This window comes from Gavialis gangeticus, unplaced genomic scaffold, assembly GCF_001723915.1.
Source record: "Gavialis gangeticus isolate Ggan-Ray unplaced genomic scaffold, GavGan_comp1, whole genome shotgun sequence".
NCBI lineage: Eukaryota > Metazoa > Chordata > Crocodylia > Gavialidae > Gavialis > Gavialis gangeticus.
Genome location: NW_017728995.1, coordinates 60,281,840 through 60,301,843, shown reverse-complemented (window position 1 = coordinate 60,301,843; position 20,004 = coordinate 60,281,840). Strand labels below are relative to the sequence as shown.

The 20,004-nt window shown below is 44.0% G+C and overlaps 1 protein-coding gene across 1 annotated transcript in view; it reads right to left on the bottom strand.

Annotated features, from left to right (window-relative positions):
* The window catches only part of LOC109287801 (glypican-5-like), a 793,145-nt gene that overhangs the window by 167,994 nt on the left and 605,147 nt on the right, over positions 1-20,004 (bottom strand). The window lies entirely within an intron of this gene.

Genomic DNA, 20,004 nt, shown 5'->3' with positions numbered 1-20,004 from the left:
CCCTGCCAGGCTGAGGAGGGGGTGGGTGGGGAAAAAAGTAGTGGCACTGAATTCATAAAAGCTTGAGCAAGAATAGTCGTTTCTCTGAAGTGAGTATGTATTGAACACACCCATTTGCAACCTCAAGCACGCAACAAAGAACAACCAAAAATCTTTGCCTAAGCTAAGATACAGCCCAGTAAAACACAGCGAGAGCACACACAGCTTAGTCTAAATTGAAATGGAATGTAAGAAACCAAAAAGACAAGAGAAAGCCTAGCATAAATCTTAAGTAATCCTGTGGGCAGAGTGTCTCCTTACAGCCAGGTATTCAGAAAGTCCTTCTTGGAGAATCAGCAGGTGGTCTTAGGTGTTGGAGTGGAGATCCCACAGGCCTCATCTCTACTTGGGTTTTTACATGCACACTTGCACCCCTTTCTCCCCCTTAGGTGCCTTGACGTTTGTATGCTTGTCACCTATAGCACCTTTGGCAGGACTCTCATGCATTCAGTGTCTTTTGTCTCTTCTTAGGTATTCCAGTCTCCCATCTTTTACAGGTTCTGCTTTATAACGTAAATGTAGTCCTCTGCTTTCTTTGGTCACACCAGCCCAAGCATTCTGGGACCCTCTCCTGCTCCCTTAGCTCTGTCTCTGGCACATACATGTGATGATTGTGTCAGGTCTTTGCCAATACCTCACACCTCTCCGTTTGGTCCTGTAGAGCTTGGCCCTGTGCTCACAGGTGGCAGGGCATTGGTCCCTTCATCCCCAGTTCCCCAGCCTCTTCCCCCTCCCCCATGGCCTGGGGGAGCTGAGGGGAATTACGCCCCCTCCTTCTCCCCTTATCAACATCTTGCCCCAGTCTCTGCCAGAGGTGGGAGGGGATGGTCTTCTACCTCAGGCTGGTCTCCTGTCTGCCCTTGCCAATCAGACCCTGGCTGGGGTCCCATGACAGTGGGAGAGGAGGTTTAAACCTCCTTTTCTCCTCTCCTGCCTGCCCATGTCCCCTACCCCCTTTTCCAGTGGGGAGAAGTCTGGCAGAGGCTCTCCTCCCCTGCCACCCCAGGCAGACCCGACTGTGATCTCCAGCCAGGTTTCCTACCTCCACCCCCCTGTCAGGCAGCTCTCACTGCTCCAGCTAGGGAGCAGAGGGACGGGGCCAGCTGTGCTCTCTGGATCAGACAGCACAGCCCAGCCCAGGGCTGCAAAACATCCTGGGATGCTGGGGGACTATGATTTAACTTGAACCAGGAAGGGGTCTGGAACAGAAGTTTCATAAATCAGTTTGACCTAAATCAGTTAAGTCTGATACTACATTCAATCAGGTTTATCTAAACCAGTCTTGGCCATTTTGAAACTGGTTTATGTGCACTGAGCTTCTGTTCAGTTGCCTTCTAAAACACAACCTTCACATAACTTCAAAGGACTGAAGTGCACATCTGGGCCATCGAGCCTTCTGTATTGCAGCCAGTCCCCTCTGGGTGTCAGGGACTGGACCTTTGAACCATGGAGAACTGAAGGGGCCCTTTTTCTTTTTTAGATGGCTAAGAAGCATGGATAATGAGTTAAACGATCACACTCCCAATTCTGCAAACAGTGGTAATCCCCTCTCAAACAAGCATATTGTAACAAATGAAGATTTTTTCTAGTTTAGGTCTAATTGCTAATGGTGACCTCCTCCTAAGACTTATAGGACTGAGTCATGTACACAACAGTGTACTAGGGGACTAAAGCAAAGGATTTCTTCCTGACTCCACTTAATGAATCCCTAAAGTCTGAAGATTGATAGCCTTACCCGCCTGAGTGTGTGTGTACCTTGGAGGGACATTCTCCCTTCTGCTTCATTTATTGTCCCTGACAGTCTCAAATTTCTTACCTGTCCCAGACAGGTCATTTGAAAGGTGTCATACCTTTTGTGAAGGGTATTAATGCTCTTAGTAACCACATATTTTAAAAGCTTCAGCATGCTTTCCTTATCCTCTGCTCAAAGCAGAGTACAGTTATGACAGATTCTCTGTCATGGCCCTCAACTATACAGTTTAAAGAAATGTATAGAAGAAAATTACCTCCTTTTCAGCATTTTATATAGTTAAACTCTTAGTCAGAAAACACACACCAAAGTTAAACCCAGAACCTGAAAACAGGTATGAAAGGGTGTTTATACATGTGCTCCAGGAGTGTGTGTGCGCATGTGTATGTGTGTGTGTGCGCGTGTGCGTGCGTGGAGGGGAGGGGTATTTTAATTAGAGTAGCTCCAACAGCCACTCTAATTTAAGTGCCTGGAGCGTCATGTGTATCAGCATCCCAGCACTGGAAAAAATGGTGGCAGGGGTGCTTTAACTAAAGCCTGAAGAAGGAACTTTAGTTAAACCACCCCCACTGCCTTTTTTCCGTGCAGGGATGCCAATACATGTGACACTGGAGTCTGCTGGAGTGCAGTAATTACCACACTCCAGCAGACTTGATTAATTGAGTCAGACTCTATTAATTGATTCCAGACACGCTGGAATCACAGCGCGTTGGAGCAGCTTTGTTGCACATATATAGGTGCCCAATCTCCTCTGAATTGAATCACCACCTGAAGCTTTGCACAGCCCTATTTTATACCATACAGCTGTAATACAAATAACATAGCAGCAGTCACCAAGGTAAACTAAATTTAAAGGTGGGCTGCAGAAGGGCTGCAAAATAGCAAAGATAATGTAGCATTAATCTAAGAAGCATAAGAAGCATATTAAAAGCTAAAAATGTAAAATGTACACAAGAAAAATCTTAGTGTTCTATTATTAAGCTGTGAAACTCATGTTCAACAGGTATTTAATAAAGCAAATAGTTTAGTAAATTCAAATATACAAATTTATACATTTCCACAAATATATTACATTACAATCAGTATGGTTACACATATACACATTGTTATTATTTAGTAATTTTACAAGGCTATATGAATTGAGGGACTGACCTCAAATTGGTACAGAAGCATCCTTAGAGTACAACATACCACATGGCAAAATCTGGAAGAATGGTCCAGCAGTCGGTGCACCAAGCTGGGCTTTAGGAGACGTTTGTTCAAGTCCCTTCTCTATCTCAGATTTCCTGTGTGACTTTGCTTTAATTACTTTAACTCAGATCCCCAAAGGTAGTTTGGTGCCCAACTTCCATTAAGAGGCAGTTGGTTTCTTACAGGAGTGAGGTGCCTAAATACCTTTAAGGATCTGGGCCAAATCTACTAAGTTTTGTCTACATTGTAACATCTGCTAGGACTGTAGAAAGATCATCTCTCCAGGTGACACAGCTAGGCCAGCAAAATTCCTGGTGGATAGGAGGGAGCTCCTGCCAGTTTAATGAATGTAATCTGGGGGAGGTAGTATGGCTTTGCTGAGAGAAAGCCCTCTTCTGTAGGATTAACCTGCTTTTCCCTGGGGAGGCTGGGCCAGTATAGCAATATTGGCAAAGCAATAGCAGGAGTAGCAGCTCTGTAATACACGTAAGCCTCCTCCTCTGTGTTTCAGTTCTCCATTTGTGGTGAGGGTAAATGCATTAAATATCATGATGTATTCAGATATTACAGAAGTAGAGGCAATATAAGTATCTAAGTTAGGCAGACAGTCAAGGTAAACAAGAAATTGTACACGTTTGAAAGGAAGTACCATAGTAGTTGAGACAGAAGTTTTTAAAGCTGACAGGTGAGCCTGTCATATATTTTATATCAAGAAAATGAGGTACACATCCTTGTTGTAAATATATAAATATATACTGGTTATTCATACTTGCCATCCTTCCCAAAAACTGCAAAAATTGTACCTGCCAAACATTTTTTAATAGCAAGACACTGACATATTGCTAAATCACACTATTTTATAAGGCAATTTGAAAGGTCATTTTCCTCACTGTTCATATCCTGTAGAATATCAGACTGTTGAAAATACTATTCCTGCAAATGTTTTGTACACTTTTTATCAAGCAACCTGCCCGTGTTCTTTATTGCAGTGTGTATCTGAAACAAATATGAATCAAAGAGTCTTTCAGGTATAATGGAGTAAAACTTGGCAAGTGATTGCTGTTTTTCAGTGCCAATGAAAGACAATGTCATTGTTTACTGTCACCTATACTACATAAATATAGTCCACTGTGGTGCTCAGCTCATCCTTACTTTATACCAAAAAAACTATTAGATCAATGGAGAACCCTTCATGAATCAGGGTGCATCTCTCTGTGAAAATTCATTCTGATGGAAGTATGTGCCAGTGACATACAGTGCTTGCAAAGACTGAGAGCATTGGAGCTAGGACTGTACTCTACTGTTTTTAAGGCACTATCATTAGTGACAACTGAAATGAAAAAAGAAACCAAGGTATCAAAATATTGCATGAGAAATGGTCAATTTGGATATTTTTTTTTTTTACTAATTTTTATATGGTGTCAAAATATTTCATTTCAACATTTTTAAAATAAGAAATCATATTTTTTCTGGTTCAGTATGGCTTTTCATTTCAAAATGCAGGCTAAGCATAGTAAACAATGTGAAACAATCAAAATTGTAACAAAAAAAGCTTACGTTTTTTAAAACAAAATATTTTAACTGATGTGAACTAATTTTTGTGCAATGGAAAAACTGTTTCCTATTCAGTTCTATTAAATAGATTAAAATGATTTCCTTACTAAATCTATTTAATTATGTTGGTCTTTCTGATTATTCAGGGTCTCACAAATGCAGAATGTTTTTTAAAGGCAGGTCAAACACAGTAGGGATTACAAAAAAGTGTCCCATTGTTTTCAGAATCAGAAAATAGCTTTTAGTTTTTTATCTTTACTGTTTTGTCTTCTTTCATAAATGCACTAAATTTCACAACTGTCATTGTGATGTTGAAACAGCTCTCTTAAAAGAACCAAACATTTTGCTTTTAAGGCATTATGCTTTTACCACTGTAAAGATATTTAAACAATAATAACTGTCTGATTCACCATGGTAGGGGGTGGGGGAGAACTGCAAACCTAGAAGATTCCCATCCCTTTTCTCTTCCAGGAGCTTTGTGAAAATTAGACTGTTTTTCAGAAATGATTTTCTTTTTTCCTCATGAAAACAAGGTCTGTTTTTGCTCAGAAGGAAAATCTGCATTTCTGCCCAATGTTACAAAACAATTAAACATAACCTCAGCTAGCCTATAATGGACTCAGGGTGTGGTGACAGAGTGCTATACCACCCACCAAAATTCCAGTTACTACTTTTAAAGTTTTTGACTCTCTGGAGAAAACTTTGTATTGGCTGTTGGAATGCACCGAGAAGAGTTACACAACAATCATAAGTGGATATTGTTTCAGCATCAGTTGGAGCTCTGTGTTAGGAGGGTCAATGAATAAAAGTCTATTTTTCTAGTTATATGCATTTCTAAACATAACAGATAAGCACCTCAGAAAATTATGGTGGTGTTGGAGCAACATTGTAGCCATGATGGTCCAGGAAATATGCAAGAGGCAAAGGTTTTTGTGAGTGATATCTTTTATCGGACTGCAACGGGGCACTGGGGCAACTCCCTGGTCCCCATGCTGCAATCTCCCCAGACACTCGCACTGACCTGGGAGTATACAGGACTCACTCCTCAGAGGACGTCTGAACTGAAGCTATGCTTAGTCACCACTGAGAATTCTCCCCCCTCTGAACCAGCTTTCCTGTTCTATACCCCTCCTGGAGGCCTGGCATTGGTTGCAAGCATGCTGCATATATCCAGCCCAGCAGCTCTTTAACCTGTTCCTCACCAAGGGCTAGCCAGTTAACACCATCACATACCTTCCTCCTCAAGACCCCTTTCAGGGTACTTCCTTCCTTGGATACATCCTTTCACTCCTGTGAGAAATTTTTTTTTCTCAAGGTGGGCCTTTCCAGCCCTGTGATGGATTTGGAAGAAGAGTCACAGGGCCTGGTACTTTTGCATAGTTCAGGAATTCGTCTCCTTCATGGTGTGTAGCCAATGGAGAAGTGCTGTGGTCCACGATCAGGGTGAAGGTCCTGCTCAACAGGTAATATCGGAAGGCCTCTACTGCCCATTTTACTACCTTCTAAAAAACTGAGTAATTCTTCTCAGTTTTGCAGTCTTTTTCTAGCTAGCTTCTTCCCCTGTCATTTGAAGTGGAGAAAAAACATGGCTTGTTAGGGGTTGGCCACTTCTCCATTGACATTGCTACCTGGTTGTAGGCCTGGCTGAGTATTTCATCCACTTTGCTCATAGACTGGGGTGTCTTGGCTAGGAGCTCCAATTCCTGTATTGGAGGGATCCACTCCTCTGCGTGTGGCCATGCTTCCTTCAGGGGCTCCCCAGATATGGAGGGCCCTTCTCTGGGATCATCCTGTGCTAATGTGGCCCCACACTCTTCCTGGGGCTGCATCTTCTTGGTGGGCTCCTGGGGTCATCCCTCTGAACTCACAACCTCTTCTACCCCCATAAAGACCCCTGCTGCTGGATTGGGGGTTGGGGTCATGGTGGCTGCTTGTCCACCTCAGCCTTGGGAAGCTGTGGCCCCCTTCAAGAGTTCCTTGAAGCCTTCCCAATCTCAGCCAAGGATAATGGGATAAGCCAAGGAGTCCACCAGGCCTACAAATCTCAGCTCCATGTGCTCTCCCACTGAGAGCAGTACCTAGGCTCAGGAGTAGGGTTTTATGTCCCAATGAATACACTGGATGTGCACTGTACCCAGAAGCTACCCAGGGCCCAAAATCAGGGATTTTCTAATAACTGTGTGGGCACAATGCAAATCCACCAGGGTCACTCCTTAGTGCCACTCACCATAATCAGGACCATCCATTTTGCAGGCTTGGCTGTCTAGGTTTGGGCACAGTCTCACTATATATGGACTGTCTTACGCTCAATGTCTGAACTGGCTACAGACAAAACAAGCATCCTGTGTCTTACAGCTGGAGAAATGCTTTCCTCAGCCTGAAGTCCCCTACATTTTAGCTTCCAGTTTCCATCCTCTTTGGGCCTGGCTGGGGCCATCTCTTCTAGTTCAAGGAAATGGGCTCAAGGGACCCCATCTGAGGCCAGTGGAGGCCCTAGTCCCGCGGATTGAGGATTCTTCTCCCTGGCTGGGGGAACAGCTCCAGTTGGCCTTTTCCGTGTACCCCACCTTCTCTGGTTGCTTGCCTCTGGGGCCAGTCTCAGGCCTGGGGGTGTCTGCATCCCCTTAGGACAAGGCCTTCTGAAGGGTCCTTTTACCAGGTACTGCTCCATCAGGCAAACAGCCTTCACCATTGCATTGGGACAATGCTGTAATACCCAGCTCCCGCCCATAGAGGGCAATATTCAGGTGAATTGCTGCAAGAGAATTATCTCTGCCACTTGCTTCCCTGTTTTGTCATCAGGCTTGAGCTAATGCCAGCACAAGTCCCTCAGCTGCTAGGCAACAAGGCGGGGTCGGCCTCCAGGTGAAAAGCACTCTTCGTGAAACTGCTGCCTGAAGGTCTCCTCTGAAGAGCTGAGGATGTCTAATATCCTTATAAATCACAAGCCGTCTTGCCATCAAGACACCAAGAAAGGAGCTGAGCTATCCCAGACAAAGAGCCAGGATTACTGCCATCACTCCAGATGCCACTGTGCAGCAGCCATCACCCACTCTAAATTTGCCCTGGGATCACTGGCTGGTCCCACAGTCAGCTGCATGGGAATGCTCTGGCTTGTGGTAGCTGGTTCATGGGATGCCTTTGGTGCAAGTGGCTGCAATAAGGCACTAATTTGCTGCACCAGCTGCTGCTGGTGGTTCTGAACTGCTAAGTCCTTAGTTAGCTGCTAATGTTGGACAGCAGTCAGCAGTGCTTCCATCTCCGTGAGGTAGGCTGTAGGGAAGAGGGAAAACTGTCTGTGATTCGCTTCTCCCCCTGCCCTGTTCAAATCCCCTTGTAGCAGGGGTTAGGATTGATAAACCGCCTGTGTTCTCCACCAAAATATAAAGAAGCACCAGGACAACTCCCTCGCCCCCAGGCACATGCACTAATGTGGGAATCTACAGGGCTAACTCCTCAGAGGACATCTGACCTGAAGCCAGGTTCAGTCAGCCCTGAGATTCTTCCACCTTCTGAGCCAGACTTCCTCTTTCCATACCCCTACATTGGCTGTGAACATACCAGGGCAGAGCCAATCCAGCCCAGCAGCTCTCTTTAACCCCATTCTCAACAGAGGCTAGTCAGTCCACAACATCACATGGGCCAACTGCATGGTTGAGATAGATATAGCTTTTGAATGCAGTGCATTCTTTTTCAGGTATGAGGAACAGGCAAAATATACCACAGGTATAAGAAAGTATAGGAATAAAGTGAAACTAGCCTAAAACAAGCTGAGTAAGACCTTCCAAAAGAAATTAAAACAAATGGCAAAGGTTCTATAGCTATATAAATTAAAAAGAGTACAAGGAAAGCAAAAGTAAGGCTACTTTATAGTTAGAATGGGGTACAGATTAAAAGAAAATGTAGGTATACCCAAAAAACTAAATACTAATGGTGATCATAGAAAAGAAGAAAGATCTAATGTACTGATTGATCACAGGACAACTCTGAGACAGTGACATATGTCTGCACAGAAGAGGGGACCAGCAGGCATTGGAGGAGTCCCTGTTCCCCTGAGCACTACCAGGAGTGACTAGAAATAACGGTCATAAGCTGGTTGAGGGTAAATTCAGATTAGACATCAGGAGGCACTACTTCACTGTCAGGGTGGCTGGATCTGGAACCAACTTCCAAGTGAAGTGGTGCTGGTTCCTACCTTGGGGGTCTTTAAGACAAGGCTAGACAATCACCTTGCTGGGGTTGTTTGACCCCAGTACTCTTTCCTGCCATGGCAGAGGGTCGGACTTGATGATCTGCTCAGGTCCCTTCCAACCCTACTAACTATGAAACTATGAAACAAAAGGAAGCCTAGGAGGTATTAGGTGAAGTATTTTCCATAAGTGAAAGGAAAATACAAATTCTATGGTCCAAGATACTGGGGAGACCTCATTTGGAATACTGTGGTTCTTGTAACAAAGGGGTGTGGGGGAGGGGGAGAGGAGGGTAGAGTTAATGATCTAGGAAGTTCCTTCTCATCCCATTGTTCTTTTCCAAAATGAGCCTCACATTATCATGAGCAAAATCCTATTGACTTTGGTGTAGTCACGTTGCAATGTAACCCTCTGTACTCACTAGATTTCAGCTTTTACTTGGTCACAAGTTTTGTATCACTATAAGTCCAGAATATGCACATAATCTGGTAACCAGCTGTGGGGGAAGAAGGGCGTCTGTAAGTGGAATACAAGAGAATGGCCTACTGAGAACACTGGGAGGTAGTGATTACAAGTAGTAATCTACAGCAATATATTCGCTAGTCAAATACAAAACCAGAAGAGTTTGAAATGTGGGCCCAACCCTGAGTGTATTTAAGCCAATGGCAAACTCTAACTAACACAAGAAGGAATTCTGCAGTGGATTCAGGGCATTGCAGCTCTAAGACTCATATTCGTTGAAATGGATTTCTCAAAAGGGTGAGTTACCAGAGACAGATTGTACAGCTACATATTTCTCTGATTTGAGTCATTTTTGTAAATCAGAAATAGTGCTGAGCACAACTTTAATGCCACTCTCTGCCAGATTGATAGAGGGATAAGATAAAGCAATTTCCAGCATGGACGGATGCCTTTTCAGGTTGATATACGTGGTGTAGAAATTTCTCTTTTCCATTCTTCAGCATAGTTATGCAACACCAACAAACCTATAGGCTCAATGGCAATTTGTATTTGGACAAGAACAGCTAATCCATCACATGAAAAGTGTATATGAATTGCAGAACAGTTAAGAAATAAATGTACAGAACTATTATGCATCTGTAGCAGGGCACTAAGGTGCCTGCTACTGAAAAACAGTAGTATGGGCTAGGGGCAACCAGGAGGAGCTAAGGGCCAACACCTGGTGGGTCAGCTGACCGGAAGGGGCAGGGCTGACCACCATAAAACAGAGACAGAAGGCTGTGGGGGTCTCTCTCTCTCTCTCTCTCCTGACCAGCAGCTGGATCGAAGGGGCATGGTTAGGCTGAGGAAAAGAGCTTGACCCTGAAAGGGAAAAAAAGAGAAAGGCCTGGAGGTATAAGTCATTAGTTACGGGTGCGATATGGTGTGGATTAGAGAATGCTTGTCGGAGAGAATGCTTTAGCCGGGAGGCTTATGTTTGAGTTACAGCCAATTGGCTTGTGTTATTACGTTGGTTGTTTGTGTTTACTGTTTACCGGAGGACCGGGTGAGGCTGTAGGGGTTGGAGGAGGCCTCATAGGAGCTCCACAGTAGCGTGGGGTTCCTGGCGCCAGAGAGGGTGCAGAGACTGGGGGCTAGGCACGGCTACAGCCACCTGAGCCTCGATTGTGGGAAGCCCCAGTGGGGCGCAAGACCTGAAAAGGGGGTCTGGGGGCCAGGCATAACTACAGCCACCTGAGCTTCGACTGTGGGAAGCCCCCGTCCGGGCGGGAATCACGAGGCAAGGCCCCAGTGAGGGCGGGAATCGCGAGAGAAGCTAGGGAGTGTTTGTGGGGCGCAGGTAACTGTGAGAAGCCCCAGAGGCAAGCCAGGGGGCGTCTTTGAGGGCGCCAAGAGAAGAGAATTGACTAGACAATGTCCGGTACATCTGTGAGGCTTGGGGCATGGTATCAGGGGTGGTAGGAGCCACATGTAGCCCCTAACGCTGGAGTGCACCGGGGCAACTGGACAGAGCATTGGCCAAGATACATCAGGGCACCGTGTCAAAGTAGACAGTAAAGGCAGCCTCCCCTAAACACTTAAGACATCAAAGACATGGCGGGCGAGATGGTGAGGGTGTGTTGACACCGACTTGACACGGTAGGGGGCACTAGGGGAGTTCACGGCACCCCTAGGTCCTGTCCTGTCACAGCATGTTTTATACAGCAGTTAACACAATATACTTATAATCTGTGACTAATGTTCCTAGGCCCTGTCACAATACACATAGGATTGTTTTCAGAAACAAAAAAAGAGGTGCATGACCTCTATACCTCTTCTCAGGGCCATGCCAGAACCATGCTCTTACAAGTAACTGGGGCACTTTACCATGGAACAGTGGAAAAGTGTGGTGTTCCTTGCATAGGTTATCTGTTCAAGGAAGATGAAGAAAGGAAAAAGGCATAAAGGAAGAGAGAAGGAGGAAAAGACAAAGGAACTGGACAAGAAGAGAAGGAAAAGAAAGAGGAAATTAGGGGAAAAGACAGATGCCAAAGAGGAAGTGAACAGAAGAATTAAATAGTAGCACTGGCAATTTCATGATGCCTCAAGAAGAGCTGATTCAAGGATTGAGACATTTAAGAACAATAATAGTTATAATGATTAGAGATTACCTTCAGTTTTCCAAAAGGCTCTCAGAAATTATGGCAAAGGTTTCCTTTTATTGCATTTCAGAATTTGAATCCTCCCCCCACTACACAGATTAGCTTGCTTTTTTTTACATCAATCTCTTCTCTCTGTTTAGCTTAAGTGAGAAGAGATATGCATAAAAATATATGTTAACTTATGCTTGATCCTAAAATCCCCCAAAATTGTGTTGTGTAAAACCAACACTGGACATCTGTAGTGCTGGATTCAGCTTAATGGGAACAATATAGTTAACAGTATTTGTTAATAGGAAGTATTTGTTAACTTGGTAACATAAATGGAGATGCTTTAATGTTGGCATAGCAGGTGAACTGCATGGAGAGAAGTGAATCTTTATTACTGTACTGCACAGACGACTACTCAGAAGAGATTTCTTATACAAAAGAATTATTCTCATCTCATATCTGCATGCCTAAAGCTCGTGTCTGGGGCTTGAAGACAATGCATTCTAAGTATAATATTAACACATTACCCAGGTAGTACACTTTTAGACTGCTGAAATGGAATACATTTTCACTATAGCCATAATTCCAGTGAGAATCGGCTTTTATGGAAAAATCAATTTTTGACTTTCATAGCCATATTTAAATAGTGTATCTTGGTTACTCTGTATTGAAATGGCTTTTATGATAGCTTTCCTAATATTAAAAATACAGGCTCAGATATGACAGACAATAAATACGACACTCAGCACTTATGAATATACCATTAAACCAAGTCTGTATGACTTTTAAAATGAAAGATACACTGGAGCTCATTCTATAGATACAAATATATTTGTCAGTGCCACTATCAACCACTTTTTAAATTTAGTATTAGTTCTACTCTACCCCTTGGTCACTCGGAGGGCACACAGGGAATATCTGACAAGAAACGAGTACGCGTAGGACCAAAAATAAACAGAAGTTGGGGATTGCAACCTAAGAGAAGCTGTAACATGCATAAGTCATCACCAAAATGATGCAGAATTAAATGTCTATACTAGAAAGCAGAACACAGGTGACTTGCAGAGATAACTTGATGTTTGGTCTTACGTTGTATCATAATGGCTGTGCACCATATAAATACTGATTGTAAGACACAGCTATCACTGCTTAGTTCTGTGACTGCTTCTTAAGTACTACATAAATTATGTTCAATGGAATTGGACAAATGTGTACATATACTTGTTTTAAACTGGAGCCTGAGAGAGAAGAATTAGGACCTCAGAGACAGGGTTTAGGGCCATGGCTTGAAGAACAGTAGGACACAGAAAACATTAACTTAGATTTTTTTGCTGAAACAATGTTGCCAAAGACTGGTATAAAAATCTAAAAAAAGTAGGATAGTGAAGAATGATCTCTCACAAGGATCTCAAGCCAATAATACATTTAAGCAGAGATAAATGTTAGACTCTTGCCTAATTATTTTCCTGGGTTAGGACCTTAGAGGGACCTTCCCCATTTATATCCAAATTTAGCCCTCAAAGCTGAAAATACTTATGCATACAAGTTACCTTGTCTCATTGAACTACTTATATCCATTAGGTATAGACAAGGCTTCGTTTTATAAAATTTCAGTGTTATTTCTCTTAGCAGTTTACGAATTTGAAAGAAACATGACACAAACTGTTACTAAAATTGGAGTGATTACACTCAAATTTCCTGGATTTTTCACTTTTCCTTTCTAAATTTCTAAATTTGGGCTTTGGCAAATTTAGTGAAAGAGCTTGGTAAAACATGGTAGAGCTGGGACTGAATGACACTGACTGGAGAATTTGCTTTGCAGATGACATATCAGACATTTTTAAAATGCTGGAACTTCTGACTTGCTGAAGGACATTTGAGAGGTATATTTCATCAGAAATGAATGGTACATAGCTTTGTGGTCACATGGCATTATCAGGAAACAGTGTGCAAACAAGGAATTGGTTTCATTCAACAAAAGGACAGAATGTTGCATCTTATTTACTAGAAAGAATGGGGCATAAAAACCTATTTGAAGGTAGGGAAAGGTCAAATACCATGCACATAATTACCAGAGATACTTTAAAGGTGAAAAGATAAAAGGAAATAACAGGAAGCTGAAAGAAAGCATGGAAAAATCAGGGAGAGGCAACCATGCTATTTAGTTAATGGGCATTAAAAAAAAAGCTAATGTGCATTGTGTCACTAAAAAACTGTGCTCTTCAGTTAATGCGCATTAGACAGGTTGACATGTATTTTCCTAGTACCTCACAATGGAGGTACTAAATTTAATCTGCATTAACTAAAGCTCATTAATACAAGTGTAGCTGTGCCCAGAAAGTATCAAAACCGTATGAGACTCAGCTTTGGAAAAATGGCCGCAATATTAAGATTAACACTACATTTGTAAAAAGTGCTCTTTTTACAGGGAGGAAACCTCTACTGAAAACACATGTTCAAGATTTTGCTTTTACATTCCACAACCAGAAAAGTACCTGGCTCTGGCCATGGAGGTACAATCACGTTCTTCCCAAGGAGTACTCTGTGCTATACCAAGCTAGAACCAACAATGTGTAGATGATTTAAGTACCAGCTAAGCAGGAAATGTCCACTAGCTTGTTCACCAGCAATGCACCCTGGGGGTTTTAGGGCCTCCAGCTCACAGAGAAACTAGGCTTTGTACCACTTAGCTTCTAAGTTAAGCTTTGAGAGGGTATCACAAAGGGTGAAAGAGAAAAAGAGTGAGGTTGAATAATGAAAAGATTATGGGTTTGCTACAAAATGTAAAAAAGGATTTTTTCAATAAAGTTTTCACAAAGAATCTCAGAAAAACTACCTCAGACAAATCAGTTTAATTTTGATAGAACATGAAGAGAGTAGAGAACTGATGAGAACAGTAAATCTATAACTGCATCATTCACAAATCTTTCATGTAGCTTGAGAAATTATATTGAATATTGAACATTTATGATAAGTAAATGCTTGTAATATTAGTTTAATGCAAAAAATATTTTTTCAGAAGTGTGCACACAGAAAATCAGGCTGCTTTAATATTCTCAGTTTTTGTAAAAATGGAATTATATTTACCTTACATTTCAGCAAGTCTGAAGGTTTACTATCTTTGCAATTATTGTGACAAATATCCAGAGATGGTCTGTATGAATACAATACAATTTCTTAGGTATCAAGGGTGCTGAGATGCCAGAGATTCTTCTTGTAGTGTTAATAGATAATTAACAAGTTTAATATGATTTGCTATGAATTCCAGAGCATAAAATGTGATTTTTCTTTTGGCAAGGGACTATGCCCGTTCATGTTTAAATGCTGCCTGCTTTTACTAAAAATACTGGGTGCTTGCAGATGAACCCCCCCCCCCATGGCATTTTAATTCTGATTTAGTGCATTCATGTGCTGAGCCCTGTGCATGCCCAGAAGAGGCAGTGCGTTACCTGAACCCTACTTGCCCAAAAACTATAAAGATCAGGTGCTTTAGTGGGGCTTTTTTGACACTTTTATCTAATAGTTGATTGAATAAGCTTTAGCTAAAACCATCAAAAGGGTTGAAGTAATGTGTTGCTGCTTCTGGTAAAGTGCAGGTTTTTGGGGTTTTTTTTTAATGTCTGCAAGCAGCCATTATTATATGCAAACTTTTCATTTGCATATAGCACGTAAAGAGAATGAAGGTTCAGAGTTACACATTACAGCTTTTTTGCTGGTCTTGTACCAAGTCCAGATTACAATGAGATGAACTTTGTAATATATGTGAAAAAGAAATAATGAAAGTACTTAAGGGAAGGTATTAAAGCTCAGGGAAATGAGCAGTAACCATGGATCTACACTGGTTTACACTGCCTGCAGATCTGGCCATATACAAATTGGGTTGAGCTTGCTGATGACACATAGTATAAAACAGATCTACCTAGAAAGAGAGAACCACTAGGGAGAAGCTTTCTACCCTAATCATACTTCCCATCAAAAGCCACAGGGAGGCTACTCCTCTGTATTAGGTGCTATGTTGGAGGGAGATGATGATAATTTCTGAGAAGAAACAGTGGATGTAGCTGGTTCTGGCTAGAACACAAGTCCCCATTCAGGTCTTCACAACATTAATATAGGCTGTTCGGGGGGAGGAGGGCAGGCATTTAGGCAATCAAGTGACAATACCTGCTTAGCACTTACAACCCATACAGAGAGCTAATCTGAAATGTCCATGAGTTACTTCATACAAAAGATGACTTTTCTAAGTTGATTCCAGTCTTTCCTAGCAGGGAGGTCCCAGAGGGTGAATACAGGCAAGCACTCACCATACCCTGCAGTCTCAGTCCTTTCTCAGTGCCTGGCTGCAACTGGGTACTGGATAAGGGTGAACCAATTGCAACTGAAACCAGGCAAGACAGAAGTGATGGTGGTGGGCTTGATTTGTGGGGCCTGGGATACCTATCACTGAGGGAGTTCAGCCTCCCCCTGTCACTCAGGCTCACAGCCTTGAGGTGCTTCTGGATCTTCTGGTGCATCTACATCTTCAGGTGGTGGTGGTGGCTAAGAGTGCCTTTCACCAACTCCATCTCGTAAGAAGCCTGTCGCTCTTTCTTTCAGATTCAGCCACCACTATCCATGCCTTTGTAACCTTGATATTAGACTACTGCAATGCTCTCTACATAGGAATGCCCTTGAAAACCATCCAGAAGCTGCAGCTGGTGCAGAATGTGGTACCCACCTTCTGTTGGCACTGGATTTATGACCCAGAAACTTTGCTCCAGGCAGAACCAAACCCTCAGGCCAAGGACTGCAAGCTACAAGCTGGTCTGTCTGACTTTGGTCCTGGGTAAAATTGTTGAAAAACTTAAGGAGGCCATCATTTGCAAACTGGAAATGAACAGGGTGTTAAGAACCAATTAGCATGGCTTTGTTGAGGGTAGATCATACTTGACAAACTTTGTATCCTTCTATGACCAGGTAACTAGCTTTCTAAATGAGGGACATGTGGTAGACATGCTCTACTTACACTTCAGTAAAGCCTTCAATTGGGTTTCCCATGGGATTTTTTTCAAACAAACTTGAGGGTGCTGGACTTGACCACCCTTGACCTCAGTGAGGTGGGTGGACAACTGGCTTAGAGGCTGCTCCCAGTGGGCAGTAACTGATGGGATGGCCTCATTCTGGAAGGCTGTCTCCAGTGGTGTGTCTCCCAGAGATCTGTGCTGTGCAAGAGAATCCATGTTCTTTAATACATTCATCAATAATCTGGATGAAGGGGTTGAAAGCTCAATTATTAAATTCATGGATGATGCCAAGCTGTGGGGAAACGCGGGCACACTGGAGGATAGGGCCAGGATCTAGGAAGAACTTAACAGGTTGGACTCTTGGACAAAGCAAAATCAGATAAGATTTAACATGGATAAGTGCAAAGTCTTTCACCTGGGTAGGAAGAACCCTCACTACAACTACACGATGTGTGGTGACCCAGTGGCTGGCACAGAATCTGAGAGAGACCTGGGGGTTACAATCGACTGGAAGATGAATATGAGCCAGCAGTGTGATGAGGTAGCTAGGAAAGCAAATAGAGCTCTGGCATATATTAGCCGACGTGTGTCCAGAAGATCCAGGGAGGTGCTCCTCCCTCTCTATTCAGCACTGGTCAGGCCTCAGTTGGAGTACTGTGTCCAGTTCTGGGCACCGCACTTCAAGAGGGACATGGACAAGCTCGAGAGGGTACAAAGAAGGGCCACCCGCATGGTGAAAGGCATAGAGGATAAGCCCTGCGAGGAGAGACTCAGGGAATTGGACTTGTTCAGCCTGAGTAAGAGAAGGCTGAGAGGTGACCTGATGGCTGTCTACAACAGGGGAGAACACAAAGATCTGGGGGAGCAACTCTTCAGGAGGGCAGCTCAAGGGAGGACAAGAACTAATGGACATAAGCTTATAGAGGGCAAATTCAGGCTAGACATAAGGAATAACTTTTTCTTGGTAAGGGTTGCTGTAATCTGGAACAAACTCCCACCAGAGGTGGTGCAGTCACCATCATTGGAGGTGTTCAACAAGAGGCTGGACGGGCACCTTGCTGTGCTTGTCTAAGCCCAAAAACTTCCTGCCCACAGCAGGGGGCTGGACTTGATGATCCTATGGGTCCCTTCCAGTTCTACAATTCTATGATTCTCAGACTGACCATGACTTTTCCATTTGATAATAGGTGATTTTTATTGACACCAGTGATAGCAGATAAGAATAATGCAAACACTTCTATATATCTACCAGTCCCAGGGTTTACAGAGTCAAGGTACATCTGGCCAGTAGACAAGCTTAACTCTGAGGTTCTCTCTTGAATGTCAGATGTCAGCAGCATGGAGGCCAAGGCACCACCCCCTCCTTCGGTGGGGTGGATAAGATGGGCTGGTGGTATCCCCTCTGTCCATGGTGGCCCCTCTCAAGGACCCTTCGGTGCTCTAAAATCCCTTCTTTTATATCTTTATCTCTCTGTGATGATTCCATCTCTGGCCATGGCTAATTGGTCTCTGTTGTCACCATACTGTCCATTTTTGTCCTGTCAGCATATTCCTTTGTTTTACAAACAGATCACATGCACACATCCTAATCTGGGTTTTTTCCAGTCATCTCCTAATTTGGCCTGTTCCCCAAAACCAGAAATCTCAAGGGCTCTGCAACTGAGCACTGTGCCCTGGTGCCACCTTACATTATGTTATGGAACACCGTGGAACAGGTCTTCAACTTCCCGGCCTGTGTGTCTGTTTGTTGCTTGTGTATGTCAGATACAGTGGGCCTTGAGGAAACTTTGTCACAAAACAGGCTTTTTAGAAATCAGTTAACCCTTGCCATGCCCTGGACCATTGTTCTAATGCATATCTGCTTTACCTTCAAGCCAGTTCCCAAAAGCAAACCGTTAAATACTATTTTCTACCCATCACTTCTGACAGGGATGGGTTGTCAGGTGTCCATAACTTCAATCCTCCAGCACCCACACTGGCTCCCAATAACTTTCTGGGAGCAATTCAAGGTGCTGGGTATGACTTTTAAGGTCCTATGTTCCTAATGGACAGCCTTATTCCTCATGCCCCATCACAATCCCCAAGGTTATTTCAAAGCAACCTCCTGCACATATTGCACATCAAATCCACTTGGTGAAAATGTACAGGAAGTCATTCTGAGCAGTCACTCCTCAGTTCTGAAACTCCCTCCCTCTTGCGGCTTGTCAGAGCCTGAGGCTGGACATCTTTCAGAAGAGCTGTAAGACCTTCCTATTTGGTCAGGGGCCTAGCAACAATGCTAGAGCGAGATATTGTTTAGGGGGTCTCTGTCAGGTTGATATTTGCATTCCCATTTAAGTTGCTTTGTTGTTCTCTTGTTTTAAAAGGGTTCTGTTCTCTTACTGTAAGCCACCCTGAACCTTGCTGGGACAGGGGACTGTAGCACTTTGGGATCTCAGGGGTAGCCATGATGCCTCCTGGTGGCTCCACAACTGTTCCATGCTTTGTCCAGGGTGCCTTCCCCTCTGTCTCACCCACCACACCTTGATGCCATAATAAGCTTAAAAGGGAGGCTGCCCACAGGCCATCACAGGTGCCCCAGTCCAGCTGAACCCTCAGTGGAGTTCTCTGGTACTTTACGTGTCTCTACTATGCCCTCAGATTCAGTGGGTCCTCTCATACCCAGGCCCTTTGCTGGGCCTCCATTCCCAGCCCCTCTCTGGGCTTCTCTATGACTATGCTGCTGCAGGGCACGGAAAGCTTTAAAGGCTAATTGCACAGCTCCATTCCTTCCCTACACTATGCCCAAACCTCGTGAGCGCTGCTGTAATGTTGTTTGCCTCTTGGGACTTTGGTCTCCTCAGGTGCCATCCCTTTCCTCTTAGCTAGGCCTTCCAGCCCAGGCCCACTGTATTGGACACCCTGCTTTGAGGCACCAGCTCTGATCTAGCCTTCTTGGGCGCCAGGCCCCTGGCCCCCTCTCTGGCTGCGCCCCTCTTGGGTGCTGGGCCCCTGGTCCCTATCTGGCTCTGTGGCCTTACACTTCGCCCACTCTGGGCTCAACCCTTGCTTGGGCTTTGAGCCTGCCCCTGGCAGGGCTCAAGGTGTTTGAGTGCTTCTCCAGCACTAATGGGACCTCTGTATACCACCCCCAACAGTCCCAACCCAAACTGTGGATGCTAAATTGCAACACAAACAATAATCCCCATGGCTATAACATAAACACAAAAGCCCTCTGCCCCTTTAAGAGGGAAAACTTTCCTTCACCTCTCAGCTAAGATAACTTCCCAGCCCTGGGCTATATCCTTGTGAGCTCCCCGAGCCTCACCCACGATCCACATGCAGCACAGCAGTCCCTCCAGCTTTCTCTGGTAGGTCTTCTGGGGAGGAGCTCCTACCCCTGCAGCCTGCAGGGCTAGACTAGCCTGCTAGCCCAAGCCTTGGGCTCATATCCTCCCAGGACCCTGCCTGCCATCTAGTCAGCAGACTACTATGAACTGCCTGCAGGTGCCTGCTCATTGTCCAGTTGCCACAGCGACCTGCAGCTGCTGCGCTCTGCCTGTTCTGCAGTGCTCTCTCTCTTATTATAAAAAAAAGGCATTAGAAACCATTCAAAATAGAATGGGTCCTGACACAAAAACACAATAAAAAGCACATCCTATCCTATAGATATTGCCCGCCAATACAGAGAAAACAAAAGAACTGTG